The sequence below is a fragment of the Amblyomma maculatum genome, chromosome 7 (assembly GCF_055883805.1).
Source record: "Amblyomma maculatum isolate TAMU_Amacu chromosome 7, ASM5588380v1, whole genome shotgun sequence".
NCBI lineage: Eukaryota > Metazoa > Arthropoda > Arachnida > Ixodida > Ixodidae > Amblyomma > Amblyomma maculatum.
In genome coordinates, this window is record NC_139350.1 from 95,542,464 (window position 1) to 95,565,953 (window position 23,490).

At 46.5% G+C, this 23,490-nt stretch overlaps 1 pseudogene; it reads left to right on the forward strand.

Annotated features, from left to right (window-relative positions):
• LOC146183991 (solute carrier family 53 member 1-like) overlaps positions 1-23,490 on the forward strand; it is a 95,070-nt pseudogene that overhangs the window by 60,152 nt on the left and 11,428 nt on the right.

Genomic DNA, 23,490 nt, shown 5'->3' on the forward strand with positions numbered 1-23,490 from the left:
CGGAGGTGCAGTGTGAGGCCACTCTGCTATGCTCTGGCCTACCGAACCAGCGTAGTCTAGTAAATCAGGCAAGAGTGGACACACATCATTCGGAGGTGCAGTGTGAGGCCACTCTGCTATGCTCTGACGTAGCGACCCAGCGTAGGCTGGTAAATCAGGCAAGAGCGGCAGCCCAGGCCACTGGAGTCTTGACTCCACTTACTGTCCCCCCCTTTCCTTTTTTTTTTCTTTTTCTTTTTTGTTTCTTTTCTTTTTGAAATAAAGTTTTCTCTCTCTCCATTCAGAAAGTAAGAGGGAGTAAAAGTGCAGCGAGAAATAGGGAAAGGTAAGGATAGCCATACATTTGCAGCACGAGGCAGAAGTGGCAGCAACTGGAGGCGCGGCGCGTGTGGTTTTGCAGCGCTTGATTGCCAAGTGCGTTTCTCATCTTGCCTTTTAAAACTTAAAAGACAGAAACCGTAGAAGATGACGCTGTGTTCATGCAAGGCTTTGGTTGTCATCTGAAATCATACTCTGTTGCATTCATAGCCGCGTTGCCCTTATGCTTCAGAGGTGTTTCCACGAGATGTAAACAAAAAAATCTTATAACTTAAAAAATTGCATGTAGAGACTATAAGAGAGATATGGAAGGTATTTTAGAGATTTTTTTTTTCACTAAGCAGCAAGGCGTGTTTAGTAAGTAGGCATTTAATTATCAGACTGCATGTTCGGTATCATGTCATCACCAACAACTGATACAGTAAAGATTTTTTCTTGTCCCGGTGACTTTGCTGTAAAGTGGTGTAATGAAAAATGCCAACAGTTTCTCAAACCAAAGAAAGTGGGGAGGTATTGGCATTTGCAGCGGGCAAGGTAATTTGTGAAATTCTGCCTCTCTGGACTGTTTGCAGCTGGCTCCATTGCAACTTCCACTGTGCTAGTAGTGTGAGGTGCATACAGGTGAACTACATGGCAGCACCCTCTTTGCAGAGGTTTTAGGGCATTCTGTTGTTTTGATCTTTAGTGCCTGTAGCAGTACCACTGCTTTTATCATAGTAGACTTGAAAGAGTTTGGCAGAGTTGGTCGCTTCTGCTGCTTTTGCTATTTCAGGTGAACGCAATTCTTCACTTTGATGTCTATCACTTTGTGTGTTAGATGGCAGTCAGGTTTTGGCAGCAAATGGCCGGGACGTGCATTCATTCCTGCAAGACCAAAATGACCATCGGCAGCCATGCAGCCTGTTCGAGGAGGGAATGCAAGCATTAGCACAAACCGCTGAAGTGCAGAAACACTTTGGGCCTGACGTGGTTGCTGTTCCATGTTGGTAATGGTGGGTGATGCGTGCAGATAGCTGCCATCTTCGCCGTCCTCTGTGCCCTGAGCATGCTGGCATTCGTCTACTTGGGACACCTGGCCATCCCCATCTACGCCAGCCCCCTTTCCCTGCTGCAGCTGATGCTGGTGTTCCTGGTGAACCCCTTGCACACCATGCGGCACCAGGTGCGCTTCTGGCTCCTGCGGGTGCTGGGACGCATCTTTGCGGCGCCCTTCTTCTACGTGCGCTTCGCAGACTTCTGACTGGCAGATCAGCTCAACAGCCTGGTGCCCGTGTTAATCGATGCCCAGTACTTTTTCTGCTTCTACTCCACTGACTTCCAGTGAATAGAGAACAGCGGTGAGGAGGCGGCAACCCTCGCTATGAGTGCTTGTGTTGTTCTGAGCTGTAGCGGACGCACGGAGATTTAGTCGGAAAGCAGTCATACAACATACAGAACCATCAACATGTTTCTATTTGTAAAGGGGTCCTGTCAAGGAATGCTAATGAGTCATATATATATTTTTTTGTTGGTTGCATGAATTAAATATAGTAATGTTGCCAGCATCAATCCCAACAACTCAATAGGTGCTGATAATGTCGTGATCAGTGTCAGTTTTCAGTGCCAGCAGTGGTACACCTCATGTTGTTGTGCAGGTACCTGATAGTTGGATAAATTCCGAATGCACCATGAGCCTCTCATTATTAGTAGTGTTAAGGCGTTAATAATCGTTGACTCTGGAACAAGCTTGTCAGTTTGCTGAGTAGTATACTTGGCCTTGCAGGACGACAAATGTCAAGACAACAGTACAAAATGTCCTTTTAACTTGTGCACTGTTTATAGTGTGGAATTATCACGTGGCTATACCAGGCCGCGGAAAGTAGCGGCACTTCCGTCCCATCTAATTCGCCCAAGCTTCTTACATGCGGGGGCGAAAGGAGGAAAGAAAAAGCTGGGAGGAGGACTTCTCCCTCGCGCCTAAATTTTCCCTTCGCACTGACGGTGCCGCCGACTCCGCTGCGTGGTTTTCTTCGGCTTTCCGCGAACCGCTGTAATTGTTACGACTCTGCTCGTTGTGAATTAGAACCGACGTCTGCGTCGCTCGTCTGCGTAGTCTAGCGCTGTGAAATTTTGTGCGTGTTGACTTATCGGCCAAAGTTGAGATTTTTCGTCGCAATTTTTTTACTCTGTGCATCTCATTCCTGCTAGCTCTCCGCTTTTTCGTGAGACAAGAGACTTGTCTTTGTGCAGAACCAGTTTCATGGACCCATCTCTTCTGTTGATTGTGCTGGCCATTACAGTCGGCGACATTCGCTGTGGTTCGGGTTGTTGATCTTGTTACCTTCATGTGCTGTGGAGAGGCGTAAGTGCGTTTCGAAGACGGCGGCTCTTGCAGGAAGGGTAGTGTAAATTTTTAATCATGTATTTTGCTTATGTATAGCATGGTGACATGTGATTACTTACATCAAATACCAACCACTAGGTAACTAGAACGCATGTATTTGCTCTATGTTTCTACATTGCTTTGATGGTATGGAATGCATAGAATGAATATGTGCATTTTTTATTAAGTTTATATCAACTGTACACATGCTGACAGAAGCAGTGCCGGCAAACTGGGTTCTTTTGTAGTGATAACGGAAGCATGCAAGATTACACTGTTAGTGCTGAGCACTGAACACTACTGTAAACTTTTGGCTATGTAAAGTGTGTGTGTGTATGAGGGATACCCCATCGCATCTTTTCATTTTCTGTTTCTCGTGCAGTTAATAAAAAAAGGGAAACAATATCTGCTGTTCTCTGTGCTATTTCTTGCTGCGGTTGGGTACGCTTGCTCACGAGCACCTGCGCCCTCGAGAACGATACGCTTGTGGTTTTTCTTTTCATCACAGTCTGTTCCTGCTGCGAGCCAGTCGCGCTGCGGCAGGAATGATGATGCGGTAGAAAATCCTCGGGCAGAGCGTTTTCCCGGGCGCAGGCGCACGCGAGCACCCGCGCTGCTTGAAACAACCTACCGACACCCCCGTTAGCTCGCCGTTTTTTGTACCGCTCCGCTATACGGCCTTCCCCGTCAAGTCCATTATTTACGCGCCCCCTCCCGCTGTAATGGAGAGTTTGGCCCTACCGTCTGTAATTCGTGGCTGCATTTTTTTTTTATTCTTTGTGTGCTTAAAAAGTACTTGCACCCCTCTTGCATTTCTGCACAGAATAAAAGCAGCGATCAAGTTGAGCTTGACATAGTAACATTGCTAGCCTGATTTTTATTGTTAAATTGCTATTTTATGAAAACTAGTATGAGACCTAGCAGCTCTCTGATTGGTGACTTTATTAGTATTTTGTGGGTGTCATCAACGTAAAGTTGCCTACAACAGTTGAACCCGGATAATTCAAATTTTGGTTATATTGAACTCGCGGAATATCTCTGAAAATCCCATGTAAAAGCATAGAAAGCTGCGTCGTATATCGAACTTAATTTCACCGGTCATTCAATATTTCAAACTCTGCACCACGCATTGGACGATGCGCCTTCTTCAAAGACAATCGCATCACCCTCGGCCATTTGCCACCTGACGTGTTCAAGCCACGCGCGGCACAGAAGAAATGAGAGGGCCCAGTTTGGCGATTACTGGTCTAGGGCAGCGCCGTGCCCTATCCTCAAATGCGCCCACATCTGCATTGATGACGTTTGCAAGCCATGTGCCTGAAGGAACGAGAGGGAATCAATGCAGACGCGGTGTTCGGGAGAGGGAAAACGCGATAGAGCCAAGCGCAAGGGTGTGCCCACTCTTCTGCCGAGCTTTATCTCTCCGCTTCCTCTCTTTCCCAGTCTTCGTTCGCACCAGCACGCACTACACATACACGGACAAGCCAGCTCAGTCCGTGGCAGACGCTTTCTCCAGTGTGTGTTGTGAATGCTCTGTGTGCGCCGGCTGCCGTGCGATGCGCGTCTCATGTCACGTTGCACGTGTGTACTGTATTTACGCACATAATGCTCGCACTTTTTTTCGCGGAAAATTGATGCTAAGTTGGGGGGTGCGATAATTATGCGGGGAAAATTTCGAGCAAATGTTTTGGAGCGCTAAAAGCAAATTAAAATAGGTGAGAATAGGGATTCCTAGGTCAGCTATTGTAAATATAACCATAACATTACTTTCAAGCAGAACTTACTCTTGTTATAAAAGTACAGGGTTGCCAAAAGCACTAATTGCTAAAGCACTTTATTTGCCGCACGCAGCCTCATTCTCATTCCCCACGTTCCGTAGTATAATGCTCACAGCAGACCATACAGTTCTACTCTCGATCAGAGACTTGATCAGAGTCCGTATTGACACAGCAATCGCTTTCTCTAGTAGTGCACTATGCAGAACGCGTTGACGCCGAAGTGCCTGCTAGCAGCTCGGTTGCTATGCTGTAGCCCGTACTCGAAAGCTTCCAGCTTAAAAGCAGCTGTATAACTTGCGTACTGCCCCACCGCGATGCGGCACCAAGAACACGGTAGACAGAGGAACAAAGCAAGTAATACGGACAGAACGAAGGAACAATGATAAGACGCAGAGACGCATCGCAAAATGGCGACTGTGAGCATCGTGAAGGTAAAAAAAAAGGCGAGAGTAACCAATGATGATGTACTCTAGCACGCTACCGCCACCTGGTAGCGCGTGCGCACAACGAAGCCAGCTACGTTCAGTAGTAATCCAAGATGGCCTTTGTTACTAGCAGACGACTCTCGCGGTGGTAATATTGGTGGTGCCCCGCAGGGGTGGCGCAGTGGTTACGGCGCTCGACTACTGTTCCCAAGGATGCGGAATTGAATCCCGGCCTCGGCGGCAGCTTTTCGATGGTGGCGAAAAGCAAGGCGCCCATGTGCTGTGTGGTGTCAGTGCAAGTTAAGGAACCCCAGGAGGTCGAAATTTTTGGAGTCCTCAACTACGGCATCTCTCATAGCCTGAATTGCTTTGGGACGTTAAACCCCACAAACCACCGTAATATTGGTGGTGCAAGCATTATGCGAGTAAATACGGTAATCTACAGCAGCAGTGGACGCCAAAAAGCGGCAGTTTTTTTTTTGTTTGCGGGTGGTGGTTTATCATTGCTGTTGAGCTGAACGTGTGGCGTAGCGTATGCTATGGTGGCTACGGACATAAGAAGCTGCAATCGTTATTTTTTTGTTTTCTTTTACGAGAGTCGTCCATGTAGTGCTGAACGTGTGGTGCAGCATAAGCCATGGTGGCTGGGACGTTAAGGAGCGGCAGGCGTTTTTTTTTTTTTTGTGAGAGTCGTCCATTTTTACATCTACAGTACAACCTCGTTAATTCGAAGTCATCGGGACCGCGAGAAATCTTCGAATTAAGCGGGTTTTCAAATTAACCGAACACACCAAGAAATAAGACTTAGGCAAAAAAATTTGTTGCAGGAACGTGTTACCTTTATTCGGCATATTTTGAATTACTACTGAAAGTAATCAGAGATGCTGGTTTGCCGCGTCCGGTAGTTTGCGGCTTCTAAGGTCATGCTCTCGAGTTGGTCAAATAGACGAAACATCTCTGAACTTCCACCGCGGCACTCAACAAAACTGCGGATAACGTTCAGCGATCCGATAACTTCACCAAGAGCAGGTGCTCGGGGAGGCTCGTCGGTGTCGTCGTCGCTATCGTCACTGTCATCGCGCATGTTCGTACCAGCAGTGATCTCACTCTCCAAGTCAGAGTAGCCAGTCTGCTCTTCGCTCTCAATGTTGATATACTCGGCGAAGCCGACTGCGTTGGACTCATCCTCGGTCTTCGAACAAGCGCTCTTGCCTGCTTCCTGGATCAAGCAGAACTTCTGCTGCAGCGTTAAAATCTTGTACTTTGGCATTTCTGCACTGCTACGGTCACAAAGCTAGCACTTCTGCACAGTCCCGCCCAAAAAAACGACACAGTAGCCGACCCCTAACCACAGCGCACAACACAAAGAAATGACGCAAGCGAGACCGGCGCGGCGGTGGTGGTGGCGTACTTGCAGCGTCGGAGGCACGGGGGAAGAGTGGGCGAAGCACACCAAGGGATGGAGTGGGGGCGAGGCCACGTGATAAAAACCGGTATGCCCGCCGTGTTGCAGTGATGCACGCCTTCTCCTCTGCAGGCGCGTTTCGGCGGTGCGCGAGGCGCACTGTGGACCGATTTTTGTGCAGAGCCTATAAATCATCACCATTACTATGGGGCTTTGCCTCGCGGCTCCGTAGGGCCGTCGTTTCGCCAGGTTTGCGGCGAAACATGGATCAGGCATTGCCACATAGCAGTCCAAATTTTCGAATTAACCGGGCTGGCGCAGGCCGCCTGTTCGAATTATCCGGCCAAATTTACATTGGAAAATACGGGACCGCAGAAAACCTTCGAATTATCCGGGATTTCGAATTAACCGAGTTCGAATTATCGAGGTTTTACTGTATAAATCAACGAAAGCACCCGGTCAGCTACGATCATGACACTGACTTTTAACATTATTTGCTTCAAATGGCATTTGCAGCTATTACGCTTCCAATTATTTTGTGGCAGTGAACTATGCCCGCCCCAAGCACAGCATGATAAATCGAACATGGGCACCCTGACAAGTTCGCTACTGCATGCCACCGTAGGATTTATCAGAAGTATAGTCAAAAGATAAATACGCTGTGATGTTATCCCTGTGTATCACCTTGGCGTCCTGCCAATAAATGAGCTGTGGATGCGACGGTCGAAACAAAGGGACATGCCTCCGAACACTTTTTTTTGAAATTCTTGGGGGCAAAAGTGAGGGGGTGGGTTCATTATGCAAGTGGGTTGATGACGCGAGAAATACAGTATCGTTTTTCACGATTGCAAGTGGCGTCTGAAGCCGATTTCTGTATATCGAATTATCAATATATTGAACTATTTCCCAATCCCCTTCGAGTTCGATATACCGTATTTACTCGCATAATGCTTGCATGTATTTTCGTGGAAAATTGATGCTAAGTTGGGGGGTGCGATAATTATGTGGGAAAAATTTTCAAGCAAATGTTTTAGAGCGCTAAAAGCAAATTTAAATTGATGCGAATTAGGATTCGTAGGTCAGCTATTGTAAATATAACCAAAACATTACTTTCAAGAAGAACTTACTCTTGTTGTAAAAGTACAGGGTCGCCAAAAGCACAAATTGCTAAAGCATTATTTACCGCACACAGCCTCATCATCACTCGCTACATTTTGTGGCATAATGCTCACAGCAAACCATACAGTTCTACTCTTGATCAGAAACTTGATCAGAGTCCGTGTGGACACTGCAATTGCTGTCTCCATACTACGCAGAACTCGTTGAGGCCAAAGTGCCTGCTTACAGCGCGGTTGCCTGTACTCGAAAGCTTTCAGCTTAAAAGCAGCTGTATATCTTCCATACTGCCCCACCACGATGCGGCGCCAAAAGCAGGGTAGACTGTGAATAAAGCAAGCAACACGGACGGAACAAAGGAACAATGACGAGAACGCGGAGACAACTCGCAAAATGGCGACGACTACGAGCATCATGGAGGTAAAAAAAAATATGAGCATAACCGATGATGATGATCTATTTATTTTTACCTGGAAAGCGCATAAAAAACACACGGACAACAGCAAGAGACAGACAGGACACGAGTGCTTACTCCCAACGGATTTTCACGGAGAAAATCAGTTGGAAGTAAGCGCTCGCGTGTTGTCTGTCTCTTGCTGTTGTCCATGTGTTTTTTATGCGCTTTCCAGGTTTAAACATGTCTAACCAACTCGCCCAAACGCTGCCATTATTGATGATGATCTACCCGAGCACGCTATTGCCGCCTGGTAGCACGTGCAGTGCGTGCCAGCTAGGTTCAGTAGCGCTCCAAAGATGGCACTTGTTACTACTAGCAGATGACTGTTGCGGTGGTAAAATTGGTGGTGCTATGATTTTGCGAGGAAAAAAAAACTTCCAATTTTTGACGCTCAATGTTGGGTGTGCGAGCATTATTCGAGTAAATACGGTGTACAGGTTCGACTGTACGACTTTGCAGTAGTAGCGAGTTTTATGGGAACATAGTGGTCCTAAGTTAGTTTACAGCAAACAAAAATTTGAACAAGGGAAGAAGCCAAGGGGGTAGATTGGGCATGCATGCACACAAGAATGCGTTCTTGCCCACCCTCTCTCTTCTGGCGTCCCTGCCGATAGTACGAGCGACCGCTGCCTAGCTCTTGAAAAGCTGCCTTCGCGAAATATATAGATAGAATAAACTTTAATATCCAACAGATAAGGCAATCTTCCCCCTAACAAGTGGTTCAGGGGGCAGCCTCAAATGCAGGCTGGGAGGTCTTGGTTCCCAGCAGCCTCTTCAGCCATGGAGCTCAGTGTCCGAGCTGTGCAGCAGGGTCTCCCAGACGTCTCTACTGCTTATAATGCGAGTCCCCCCGGGGAGTACAGGCAATCCCATATGTGGTTGAGGGCCCCTCTCGCCCCACAAAGATTGCACAAGTGAACCTGGATATATAGAACTCAAAGGGGATCGGGAAATAGTTTGATATATCGATAATTTGATATACAGAAATCAGCTTGTGACGGCACTTACGATGCGAAAAAACGATACCGTATATGTCGCGTAATCAACCTGCTTGCATAATGAATCCACCCTCCACTTTTGCACCCGAGAATTCGGAAAAAAAAACCGTTAAGCCCAGCTCGCTCACATGAGTGATTGAACGATCTCAGCGACAGAGTGAAAAATTTCCAACTTGTTGGAACTGCGTCCTTCTCCCCGCTCGAGCCACCGCAGCAGCTCAAAACATGGTTTCTGTGTCGCCACGGCAGAAATCGCGAGCGTTTTCGCTTGCATGTCGATGGTGCACGCCACTTCGTTTTGGTCGTCTCATCCACAGCTCATTTCTTGGCAGCGTACGTACCAAGATGCTGTGCAGCGATAACGTTGCGACGTGTTTTGATAACTCCTGCAGTGGCGGGAAGTGAACTTGGCAGAGTGCCCGCGAAGGCTTGATTGCACAAGCCTGGTTCTATTTATCACGCCACATGGTTTCTGTGTCGCCACGGCAGAAATCGCGAGCGTTTTCGCTTGCATGTCGATGGTGCACGCCACTTCGTTTCGGTCGTCTCATCCACAGCTCATTTCTTGGCAGCGTACGTACCAAGATGCTGTGCAGCGATAACATTGCGGCGTGTTTTGATAGCTCCTGCAGTGGCGGGAAGTGAACTTGGCAGAGTGCCCGCGAAGGCTTGATTGCACAAGCCTGGTTCTATTTATCACGCCACGCTTGGGGCGGGCGTAGTCCACTGCCACAAAATCATTGGAAAGCATGATAGCAGCAAATGCTGTTTGAAGCAAAAAATGCTAAAAGCCGGTGTCATGATTGTTATTGACCATGTGTTTTCGTTGATTCATACATGCAAGAATAAACGACTCCCGCAAAAAAAAAAAAAAAAACTGCCGCTTCTTAATGTCCGCAGCCGCCATATCTTACGTTATGCCGCTCTTACAGCACAACGATAAGAATGGGCGACTCTAGCAAAAAAAAAAAAATAGAGATCTACCGCTTCTTAACGTTTGCAGGCGCCAAGCCACGTCAGCCGCCGCGCGCAGAGGGTTCGCAAAACACGTTGGAGAAAGCATCCGATGTTCTGTCTGAAAACGGGCTGAGCTGGCTTGGTGCATGCGTAGCGTGTGCTACTGCGAACGAAGGCCGGGAGAGAGGAAAGAGAGATGGATCAGCGAAAGAATGGGCACACCCTTGTGCTTCGCTCTGTCACGTTTTTCCTCTCTCGTTCCCACCGGTTCTTTTTGGTTCATTCATGCACATGGCTTGCTGGCGCGTGGGAAACAATAACCGCAGATGCACGCGCCTTTGGGGAATAGGTGCGGCGCTGCCCTAGACCAGCCGTCACTGAACTGTCCCCTCTCATTCCTTCCGCGCGTGGCTTGAACTAGGACTCTGGCCGCTAAGGGCGAGATTTTTCCCTTGCTAAAATTTTATATGGCAGTTTTGCTGTCACTGATGACAAACTTTGCGTTTCGACACAAGCTAACGCGATCGCAATTTCCTCGGCCACTTCCATGCTGGTCGAATATTTAGGGGAATACCCCAAAGAGTAGTGGATTTCTAATAAGGGAGTAATTACTCCTTGACATCCTACCAAGCGTAGACATACGGCCTCAAAGGAAAGCTATACAGTTTCCTCAGTAACTTCGTAGTTAAAGGACGAATTTTTCTTTAACTAGAAAGTTTCTGAGGAAGCTATATAGCCTTCCTTTGTAGCCGTATGGCTGTGCTTGGGTGGATGTCAAGGAGTGATTACTCTCTTAATACTTCTATGCTTCCTCTGTGCAAAGTGGCAGCTGTTACGTGATTGCCCTGGCCGCTGACGACCGCTGCCACCATAAAACGCCCACCACCTACTGCCACGTCTACATAGGTCCACCTGATGTTCCGAAGTCTCGCCGAATCTAATTTCCTCCTGTCTGTTATATTCCAGGTGCATGTATTTTGGTAGGGGGGAATTACCAGATTTTGTCTGACTTGCCTATCTACCCCCCTCTTTGGCATGGGACCCCTATCAGGATTTATTCCAACTTTAGTCAAAATGACTCTTCCTGTCCTCGTGGTGCTAAGCCTCTCAATTTGTGAGGTTTACACTGCTTCCGCCAGTTCTAGCCATGTGTAGTTCTAATGCTCTGAGTCTCTCTGTGGATGTGCACTTGGGAAGTCCCAGCGCTCTTTTTACTCATTTTCTCATTGGAGACTCAAACTTTTCTTTCCACCGCTTTCAAATCTAGATATGGCATTGCGTAGCTCACTCTGCTGAAGTTGTACGCCTGTATCAGTTTCTCAACTTTTTTTCCTTTAACTCTCAGCCCCTGCTGGCCACCCGCCTAATTAGGCTCAGACTGCATCTCACGATTCTCCAGCCTCTTGATAGTCTCGCCATTATGTCCGTATGACGAGAATCAGGCCCAAGATTCTGATTTGCTTGACTATTGGTACCTCCTTACCCGCCGCTTTAATTTTGATCTTCGGCGGTGCCGTGCACCTTAAGTGCTTCGGATTGTGTATAAACAGTTCTGACTTCTGCAGCGAGCACGCTAGGCCTCCCTCGGCTGCATAATCGACTATGATGTCGGTGGCGGCCTGGAGCAGGTTTTCGACGGCCGATTCACTTCCCCGGTTGACCCAAAGGGTGATATCATCCACATATTGTAAGAGAAGGTTTATTCTACCCGTCGAGGACGGTGTCGAGGTTGGCAAGGAAATGCATGATGATAAAACCAGCACGATGATCTGCACGATCACAAATGCACCGACTGCTTCCTCTTTGTCAGCATCCAGCAAAAAGGGCTCATCTTCTTCACAATATATACTAAATTTTAATCCCTCGAGCTTTGCCAATTGCTCAGGGAGTTACCTCATAGCCACGTTAAAGAATAGGGGAGACAGCACTGATCCCTGGGGCGTATCCTTACTCCCTAGCTTTATTGCGGGGAATTTCAGTTTTTGGAACTTCATGCAGGCAGTTCTGCCCGTTGGCAAGTCTCTGATGTACCGATATGTCCTGGTACCGATAATAATCGTGTTCAGCCCTTCCAAAACCACCTCATACTTTATGTTATCGTAAGCGTTCGTGAGGTCGAGCCCCAAAATTGCTTTCGCATCTTTAGACCTTGACTCTATTGTCATGTTTGGTTTGGAGCACGGTGTCCTGCATACACAAGTGAGGTTTGAACCTGACCATCTCATATGCCCACAGATCGCCCTGCTCCATGAAGCTTATCAATCTGGCCTGGACGACGTGCTCCATCAATTTCCCAACACATGGAGTTAAGGAAATTGGTTGCAAATTTGCTAATTGAGGAGGCTTTCCTGGTTTCGGTATTAAAATAATGCTTGCCATCTTCCACTGTTGTGGGAGCTTGGCTTTTTCCCAATATTCCTTCATGTACTTCGTTAGATACTTAATGGACTCATTGTCTAGGTTCCCGAGCATTTTGTTAATTACCCCCCGTCAGGGTCAGGAGCCGACTTTGTTTTAAGTCTTACATTCTCCGCCTTCACTTTCACCTCTGTGATGGGGGTGTCCAGCGGCTCGTTAGGCACTTCAATGTAGTCATGAAGTGGAGTTCGTGAAGTTTTCTCCACATACGTCTCAAATAATTTCTTCAAGAAATCATCAATACCTTCGAACGCGTGCCTCACTTTATACTGGATTGTGTCTTCGAGTTGTCAGGGTGTAACAAGTTCCGGCAGAATTTTCACTTCTTGGATAGGTTCATGCTTCCCTCCATTTCGTCACACTTGTCCCAGTTTTGTTCGCATAATTTGAAAGTTTAATTTCCTAATTGTGTCTCGCAGTCCTCCTTCTAAGGTTGTGGTTCCATTTCTTTTTGAAATGATGCTCCATGCTTTGTTTAGCTTCCCACATATGTAGAAGATGGCTGTCCGCAATCTTCGAGGCGTTATCGAGATTTTTTGTTACCTCTAACACCTGATTTAGGCACTGTCGCCCATCCCTCAATATTTCTGATGGGCCCCAGTTCCTGCGCCCTCCTGATATCTCTAAATTGATCCTACTCAACGACTGCTGGCGTGCGAGCCCTGCGCGTTTTAAGGCCTTCTTTCAGTGCGGATGTGATTATGTAGTGGTCGCTGCCAAAATTTTGATCTGAATTATGCCATTCTAGACTTTTTACGTTTTTCAAGAATCTCAGATCTGGAGATGTATCCTTACTGATGCTATTGCCAACCCTCATTGGACTCTCAGGATCCGTGTGCAGAGTGAGTCCTAGGTCATGCAGTATCACTCCGCATGCTTATAAAATTAATGATTCTGCCGTTACTTTCACTAACTTTTAAATACATCGGTATTAACCTCACTAGCGATTTATCTCGTACGTACCATGTGAAGCACCTCTATTGCCCACCCTCATTGGACTCTCGGGGTCCATGTGCAGGGTGAGTCCTAGGTCATGCGGTATCCTCCCACAGCTGTCGGCCTTTTGGGCATTGGTGCGGGTACCCCCATTCCTGGTGACGTGCATTCAAGTCCCCCACTATCAACAGTGAGTGGCTGCTTGAAATTTTGAGGGCCTTGCATAGCAGAGCCCTGAACCTCACCTTCCTTTGCCTGGGTGAGCTGTATAAATTTAGCAGGAATAGATAGGGTCCTTTTATTTTCCGATTAAAATTTTGACACATTCTTGATCTCTCTCAACTCTAAATCGCGTTCAGTTGCTGTGATATTTCTTTTCACGAGCGTTGTGACCAAGGATTTCTCCCCCCTGCTACTATGAAATGCCCAATATCCTGACAGTTTAGTAGGCCCCCCAGTTTCCTGGAGAGCAATCGCCAATGGAGTCTGATCTAACAGTGGAGGGTACTGTTGCAGATTCGGCCACCTGCACCGGAAGCTGCGACAGTTCCACTGCCGGATTTGATTTTCATTTGCGTGCCTGGCTATTTTGCAGTTGCAAGACAATCTGCTTCATATTCTGTTGGCACCTGTTTATGGGGGCCACCTCACCCCTTAACCTTTGGCATTCCTCGGTCTGTTTCTGAACTATCCCTAGGACAGCTTGAATTTGGATGTTGATATGGTTCGTAAATTCATTTATCTTGGCATCTTACCTTTCCAGATTTGCCATCCTTTTCTCCATAGCCTGAATAGGGTCAGTGCCTTGAATTTTGCATTTCATGGGTGGCAGGAGGGACACGTCTGGGACCACCCTATCCTTTCCCTGCAGCTGTTGACATGCTGCTGGGGACATCATTTGTCTAATTGGTGCTGAGTAGGAAGGGTTTCCTGCCTCAGTGGTTTCTTTAAGCTTTGGATTTCAGACCATTGCGATTCTAATATCCTCGTTAATTTTTGAACCATTTGCTTTAATTTCTCAATTTCCTCGTGTGCCCAGTTGTTCAGCTCCGTTGCGTAGTAGCTTAGTCTGACGCTGCCTGTGTTCTCCTCCACCGTTGCGCGCGTGCCTTGACAGTCTGCGCATTCCAGATGAGTCACATCTTAGCCGTGGCAGACGCACTGGCGCTGAAAGTGTGCACAGTTGTGCACCTCCGTTGCATAGTAGCTTAGTCTGACGCCCGTGTGCTCCTCCACCATTGCGCACGTGCCTTGTCAGTCTGTGCAATCCAGAGGAGTGACATCTTATCCGTGGCAGATGCACTGGCACTGACGTATGCCCAGTTGTGCACCTCAGTTGCATAGTAGCTTAGTCTGATGCTTCCCGTGTGCCTCGCCAGTCTGCGCATTCCAGAGGAGTGACATCTTAGCCGTGGCAGACACACTGGCGCTGAAAGTGTGCACAGTTGTGCACCTCCGTTGTGTAGTAGCTTAGTCTGACACTGCCCGTGTGCTCCTCCACTGCTGCGCGCACGCCTCATCAGTCTGCGCATTCCAGAGGAGTGACATCGTAGCCGTAGCAGATGCACTGGCACTGAAGTGTGCCCAGTTGTGCACCTCCTTTGCGTAGTAGCTTAGTCTGACGCTGCCCGTGTTCTCTTTCATCGCTGCGCACGCATCTCGCCAGTGTGCGCATTTCAGAGGAGTGACATCTTACCGCGGCACACGAACTGGCGCTGACGTGTGCCCAGTTGTGCACCTCCATTGCATAGTAGCTTAGTCTGACGCCCGTGTGCTCCTCCACCATTGCGCGCGTGCTCGTCAGTCTGCACATTCCGGAGGAGTGACACCTTAGCCGTGGCAGATGCACTGGCACTGTCGTGTGCCCAGTTGTGCACCTCTATTGTGTAGTAGCCTAGTCTAACGCTGCCCGCGCACTCCACCACCGCCGCATGCGCGTCTGGCCGGTCTGCACATTCCAGAGGACTGATATCTTAGCCGCGGCAAACGCACTGGCGCTGGCGTGTGCCCAGCTGTGCACCTGATTCGTTGCATAGTAGCCTAGTCTGACGCTGCCTGCGCACTCCACCACTGCTGTGTGCACGTCTCGCCGGCCTGCGCATCCAGAGGAGTGACATCTTAGCCGCAGCAAATGCCCAGCTGTGTGCTTCCTTTGCCTAGTAGCCTAATGCTATGTGTATCCTGGCATAGCCAAGCTAAGCCACCGCCATTTTTTTTGTGAAACTGGCACTGCAGAATCTGCAGCTGCTTTGTAATCACCAGCATCAACGGCTGCACTGGCACCATCAGAATTATCTCAGGAGACGGTTACAGCTAAATGAAGCAAAAGTAGCTGTGGCTGGTGCATTTCATGTTTGGTGTGCAGCTGCTTGTGTTGTGCATATTTAGGCTTAGCTAGCTGGCCTGTATGCAGTGCACTGTGCAGAGTTAGAATTCTCATGAGCTGGAAGTCATGGCGCTGTCAAAGCCTATGAAGAGATACTATATGTGCTGAAGTTTTTGTGATCTTATACTTCAGAATCACAAAACTAGTCCAACAGATTTTTGAAGCCAGTTAGGTCTGCTACTATAAGGTCTCTGTAAGACTCTACTCCCCTCCCCCCCTTCTTTGCTGACACAAATAAGAGATTCCGATTTCTGATGCTGTCTGGTTAATAGGCGTTTTGAATCACTGTGAAGGTTCTCGGGAATGAAGGTAACAAAAACTAATTTAACAATGAAGAAAAAACAACACGCATAAGCAAGAAAAAGGAAAAGAAACTTGCATAATGAACAGGAAAATAATCTAAACAGGAAAAGGAAAGGTCCGCTCTCGTGTTTGTCTCCGGGGTGCTGGTGCGTCCGACGAGGTGGAAGCAGTGGCTCTGGGTGCGTCCCAGTTCGACGAGTCGGGTCAACGGTGGCTCTGCAGCAGGCCTCTGTGCTGCAGCTTGGATCCGACAGCTACGCATCTGGTACGCATGCTTCAGACGGCCGGGGCAGCGTCTGATGGAGATGCGGGTAACACGTTCGGCCACCCAGCTTGTGGCTACGGCATCACAGCTGCTGATAAGGTTCAAGTCCAGCTGCGCCTATGTCCTGTAGCTCAGGCAAATTTGTCTGGAGTCAGGATCGGGTCAATCTAGGTCTGGAACATGGAACGTCTGTGGCGGAAGCCCAAGCCTGGTCACTCGGGTCACCAGCAGAATATTCGGCCGTCGAGGGCTATCTGGGTCTGTAATCCCGGATGCCTGTGGTGAAAGCTCAAGCCACTCGATCACTCGGGTCGCCAGCAAACAGATGCAGCTGAGAGACTTTTTCTCCCTGACTGTTCTCTTCCGTGTCCTCGTCCCGACTCTCTGCTCTGGCTGTGTTCTCGTCTCCTCCTGCTGTTTGCTCCACTTGACACTTGTCTAATGCATCGCGCGTTTGTTGCTTTTTCCACGTGGCACTTTCTCAATGCTCCACAAATTTGTTTCTTTCTTCTCTTTGTCGTCTTCAGAGTCCTATTGACGTGGCGCTTGCTCCTCACAATCACTTATGTCATGTAATACAGCTGGGCTTGGACCTAGTGCTCGGCTGCTGAGCCTAAGAACACATGTTTTGCCTGCAGCCACAGCAGCCATGTTTTGATGGAAAGTAACACAAGACGTCCATGTACCGTGCTGTACTGGTGCACTTTAAAAGAACCGCAGGTAGCCACAATGCACCCAAAGCCATCCTGTGGCATCCCCGTTAGACCATGTCACTTTGGGACATTAAACTCCATTGACCAGAGACATGCTTACACAATGAAATCAAGATGACTTGACCACCCTTTTGCGAAAGTGGCAGAATATTGTTTGATCTTTCAGTAATGTGCTTCATACTTGCCACCTTCCTGAACTCGGCCATCTTGTTTGGTCAGCTGTGATATGTGAGAAAGCCCAGTAGTGAAATGTCATGAGATGTGCTCATAAACGATAGCTGAGTTGGGGTGTCATCAGTTGGATATGTGATCATGTAAATATTCCACTTATATTATTTGATGAACTGTAGCCTGTGCACACCTTAAGTGACATACTGTCAAGCATGACAGTGTCACTGATAATTTCTTCTACCACATTGTGCTGAAACTGTGTGTTCATACTTGATGTTGTTTGTCTCATCGCAGTTTCATCTGTTTCATCTTCACTTTTTCTTTGAAGGGGGGGAAGGAGGGTTGATAATGTCACCTTTAGTTAATTTAGACATTTCTCATTTGACTTTTCTTCAGCCTTTTGAAGTCCAATATAGTTAGGTTTTACTGCCCATCATATTGTTCTGTTTTAGTTGCCACATAGTCGGTGTCAGCCTGTGGATTTCGTTTTGTCGCTTATTTTGCACGACACATTACAGGTTGTGTTCCGTCATGCTTTCTGCTAAAGCAATACAGTAGAACCACTTTATAGTAAAGTCACTGGGACCAGCAAAAATCTTTACTATATCAGGGTTTTTACTATGTCAGTTAGTGGTGATGACGTAGTCCTAAAGATGCTGTCTGGTAGATAAATGGGCACTTACTGAACATGTCTTTTTCCTTAATGAAAAAAAAAAGCCAAAATACCTTTCATTTCTCTGTTATCATCTCTTCGTGCAATTTTTTTCAGTTATAAAAATTTTCCACACCTTGTGGAAGTACCTCTTAAGCATGAGGACAACGTGGCTATGATTACAACCAAGTTTGATTCTATGTGAAAACCAAAGCCTTGCATGAACGCAGTGTCACGTTTTGCTCTTTGTCTTTTAAAAGGCAATAAATGATAAATGTGCATGGCAGTCAAGTGCTGCAAGACCAAACACGCTGCACCTCCACTTCTTACCTCCTCTGCCTCATGCTTCGTACTGCACAGTGCTGTGAATGTTTGCCTGTTTCTTCCCCTTCCATATTTCTTAATGCACTTGTACTCTTTTTTACTTTCTGAACGGACCATGCTGCCTCCTTTCCCCTCACTGCACCTCCACTTCTTACCTCCTCTGCGTCAGGCTTCGTACTGCACAGTGCTGTGAATGTTTGCCCGTTTTTTCCCCTTCCATATTTCTTAATGCACTTTTATTCTCTTATTTTCTGAACTGACTGCGCCGTCTCCTTTCCACACGCTGCACCTCGACTTCTTACCTCCTCTGCCTCATGCTTTGTACTGCACAGAGCTGTGAATGTTTGCCCGTTTCTTCCCCTTCCATATTTCTTGCTTCACTTTTACTCTTACTTTTTCAACGGATCGTGCCGCCTCCTTTCCACGTTTGCAGATTTTTTTTTTCTACGCGCAGCGCACTTTTTCTCACGGCTCCGATTCCTTCATAAAATAGGCTTCTCCTGAATGCTGCTAAGCCTGGTGGCAAAGCCACTTGAAAAAACACTGTTTTATTTTTCTTTTTTCAAATACAAAAAAATCTTTGCCTCGCGATTCTAGGTAGTGCACGGGCGGCGATGTCATATCATGGGAGTCGTCCCGGCAGTGAAGCGCACTTTACTATAACCGATTTTTGCCAAAAAAGGGGGCAACAGTTCCGCCAACTGCATCATTTTGATACAGCAGCATATTTCTGCACCATAAGCGTAAAATTTTTGAATTTGCGCCAAAATGTGCCGAACAGCCGCAAAAGTTTGCCATGCTCAGGGACAACTTTCGGCGAGTGTGGTATGGCCAGTCGCGAAATTTTGAGACACCCCAGCACGTCACTGGCCTTTTATTTTTATTTTGAGGTGGTGTCATGCCGTTCTAATGCCTACTCATATTTCCCTTTCTATGATTCACGTGCTTCCTCCACTCTGAGTAAGCTGAACTGTTGCGGTTTGAGGATGCTTCAACGCAAGGGTCACGGTTCATGCGGTGAAGCACCCTTGTAATGCAAAGGGGCCGTTTGTAACGAGACACCACTGCTACTGCGTTGCACTGAGAAAAGGGCCGTGGTAGTATTTCTGATTTTGGAGTAATACTTTCATGCTTTGTTTTAAGCACTGCATGCTTTTAATGGGTGTAACTAGTTTTTTTTTATGTGTCTTCTGGAAATTTTCTGTATTTTGTTGGGCCATTCATGTGCAGCAAGGTTGTTTTTATGCGGTTTAGTCGATAGACTCAAGACTCACTTTCCCGTCATAAGATAGTGTAGGAGATGCATCAGTTATGGCTTCTGTTGGTGATAATATAACTTGAGGTGGTACACAGGATTCTTTTTTTTGGGGGGGGAGGGAAGGGTTGGCATGTCGGAAAATGCACAGCAGCCAGATTTTGAATTCCATAATTCCATAACACTGCAGTGCAGCCCAAGACCATCAGAATTAATATTTATGGATGCCGGAACATCGAAATACTGTAAAGTCTGCTCACTATATAGCCTAATATCCTGAGTCATTGCCCAACTCCCCTTAATCAAAATATAGAGTCAAAACCAGTGTCATCGCCAGCTTCTAGAAAGCATATATCACCAACCGAGGACACGCTCTCTCACCACTTTTCTTTGCTTACGACTTGCGTTCGTACCTGCTTTCAGCATTTGTCCTTTCGCCTTTTGGTTGCTATTTTTCGTGCTTTTTTTTTTGCTTTTGACTTAACATTTTTTGGCACTGCACTCGCTTTTGGGCACAGGCTCATAGCGGTCATGGCTTTGAGCTAGGCTGTACCGGAGCTGCCGTCGCACGACACAAGCTGTGGATTTCGCAGGCAGTAAAACATTGTTTTATTAGACATAAGAGCAAGAACCCATGGTTGAGATTGTTAACCATGCTAGATGCAAAAAGAAAAACCACATTCTCTTGCTTTTTCTTTTTTTTTCTGCCGCGAAATTTGAAAAATTAACTTCCTTGGTTGTAGGGCTCACATTCTTTTTTTGTATACCACGCCATGCGGTATAAAGCGCCTGTGATAGGTCGCCCTTGTTACATTTCCTTTGGATCACATCCATACGGTCTGATATTCACACTATTTTTTTTTGTCCCGATTTTAAGGTTTCTTCCCTGTTTAAGAACTCCAAACTTTAAATTCAAGCTGCAAAGTGCGGGTTTTTTTTTTCTTGTGAGCTTCTCCAAATATGGATTTTAATGCTCCAAAACTAAGATTTTGCTGCACCAAAAATTGCTTCAAATCATATTTCTGCTGTTGCATCCCTGCAAAAACATCTTTGCTGTAAAGGGGAAAAAATGTACAGTCTTCCACAGAAGATGAACTGGGACTTCAGTTTCACTTTACTATATCAGAGTTTTTACTATAGCGGGGTTCTACTGGCAGTTCTTGCGAAATAGGCCCCAAATGCTGGTGGCATCACAAACAGTAAAAGAAGGATTGTCAATGTGCACAATTGGTTTGCTTGTGGGTGTTCCGTCAGTGTGTTCAGGCATGGTTGTCACTGTCAGTCACACTGGGGCCACATTACGATCCTATCAATGGAGAGAACTTGCTCAACAGATTTGTGCTATGTACCTACTTCTGATGCTGCATAGCAAGCACTTTTGAATGTTGTCCCTGGAGCACTGTGGCAAGAAGGAAGCTCAGCAACACTGCTGCTTGCCTTTCTCTGCATCAACAAGATGGATATGTCTGGAGGTATCATTCCATTGCTATCTCGCTGATACCTTCCCAAAGAGAGCAGTGTGGGTACAGCAACAGTAATTAGCTATTTGGTCCCACTGTTGGTGGTCATTGGTTAGCTTCATTTCCAAGAAGATGACTTCTGTTGTGTTGTGTTAGGTCTATTGGCACATAAGCAACTGAGGCTATCATGCGCCAAGCTCGAGGTTTCTGTGTGGTAAGGCTCTGGTGCAACTGTATAGATTTCTTTATGACCGGGGTAAAAATCTTGGTGGGTCATTGTAGTTGTGGCTGCGATGCCACAGCAACGCTCAAAAAAGGGTACCGTATTATAGCCCAAGCTGCAAGTAAAGCGCGGGCATTTTATTTTTTTTATTGCGTGAGCAACATTAAGCCAGGTTTCAGCCCATTGTGTAAACCCGGCCGGTAGCCACGTTTGACCTTGAGCAGCCGAAAAAGAGGAGGAGGAGCTTTTGCGTGAATGAAACTTAAAAAATAATAAACCTTGTCTCCCAACGGGGAATCGAACCTCCATCCCTTGGATTCCCAGCCCAGTGCTTTACCAGTGCGCTACGCCGCGGATCATGAAATGCTCTTCATAATTCCCCTTGTCTACAGTGAGAATGATAGTGAGATTCCACAAGTGACAAATACTGGGCTTTTTCTGTCCTGTATACAAATTATAGAACTCCAAGGAACTTTACTGTGTTCAGTGAAATGCTGGTTGTGTTCGACAAGGGGTGCACGATGTACCATCACGACAGGTCATGACATCACAAGGCGATTAAGAAGAAAAGGAAGGGGAAGAAGAAAAAGAAGAAAAAGAAGAAGGAGGAAAAGAAGAAGAAGAAAGAACAAAAAAAGAAGCTATGTCGGCTTTGCCTACGCAACCTACCGGGTTTAACTAAAGCTAAAGCCCACCTAATTTTTTTTTCACTTTGAGTGTTAAGTGTTATACTTTATTATTGGGGCTTTATTTTAATCATTTGCGTTTTACGGTCTGCAAAATAAAACGTCAAAATCAAGGGACCAGAGTGGCAAGAAATGAGCACATTTGAGATGGAAACTGGCAGGCAAGGAAAAACATGAAGGGGCAAGGCGAGTTGAGTTAACTAGCCTACAAGGGTTAGGTTTACATGCTATGTCCTATCAGTAAATTGCACTTCAACCATTTTTCCCCCCAAGGAATTCTATTACCAGCGAGTGAAAGCAGGAGCAGAAGTTCGCGTCTACTATCTGCGTCGTCGTGCCTTCGAAAGCACACCTCGATACGATGGTGTGGGGTTCTGACCTCAGCACAAACGTGCGCGGGCTTCTCCCAAAGCGCCTAAGCAGTCCTTTGCAGAGAAACAGAGGGAAATTTTATGACAGGTACCGAGTTTCATGTTTGGTGCTTGAACTGAAATGAAGCTGCATTGAAATATAATCAAGGAACAAGTACATTGCCCTAAAGGAGTAGAGATGTGATAATTTGGTGCATTGCTTTTTACAATAATGTGCAAGACAAATACTGTACGTCAGGCAAGATGTGGAGTGCACCTATACCAGCTAAATAATTTATAATTAGACTTTTTTCTCGTGCAGTTTCGGTTTCGGTTTCAACTGCTGAACAACGGCTGTGACGTCACAGACGAGTTCCGGTCATGTGAGTCATGAAAAATATTGCCATACAATCATTGTATGTTCATTTTTCGAGATTATTGCTCCGGGGCAGCTCGCGTGAATGGAGTTGTGGAATAAAAGTTTTTGTGCGCAGCATGTGACCTCCATGTGTCTTTAACATCACAGCCACCATACAGCAGTTGGAACGGAAACTAAAATGGCACAAGAGAAAAAAAGTTTAGTTAATTATTTATTGCTTCTTCATAACACCATGAGGTTGTTTACATTTCATGGTACCCTGAACTGCATTCAAAAGACAGAACGCAGAACAAAAATTTGATGTCTGCTCCTTTATCACAGCAGTTGCTCGAGATGTGCTTGCATTTTTCTATCTTTTCCCGTCATGTAGGTACACTCAGTGCTGATGTTTTTGACGTAGCTAAAACTCTCTGAAGGCAGGCAGTGATCTCATATGGTTCCACTTGCATGCCGAACAGTTCAAGACACGGGCCAAGGGGCTTCAGTTTGTCATCGGTTCTTTATATTACAGTAACGAATACAAAGTATTTAGCCAAAATTATGCGCTCGTTATCAATGAAGCAATGAGATTCAGTCGTACAGTTAATGAAACTTGCTGTTAAGTTCAAGCTGATTATAGACAGGGTCCTTACTGTTGCCTCAGGCTCAACTGCGGCGTCACCTCTGGTTTGTGAAAATTACTATTATACCAGATGTGTCAGAGAAGTTTGCAACTAGCTTTTAAAAATGGGCATTTTTAGGCAGAGCCATGCTGTTAGCAGTTTAATTATACCACCATTGGCAGATATCAGAAAATGGTAATGTTAACTAGTAAGGGGGTTAAAATATGAATGTTTTGAACCATTGCAGAGAGGTGCCTGGTTGAAATTAGAGGTTTGTAGTTAGCCATTAGTGGGCATTATGGCATTATGGCTTGACGCAGTGATGAACCACGTGGTGCTACACTTTGTTTCTTGACCTGCGAACATGATGCAAAGCACTGTATACGATGCATTCCAGTCGAAGAATTTTACGAATTCGTATCATCTTGAAATTCGGGTCTGCCAGGTTCATATCACTGATATTTTATGGTATTGAAAACTAAGTGCAAATCAAATATATTTTCAAATACCGCCCAGTTGAATTGCAGATGAAGTCTTCTGCAAACCATGGC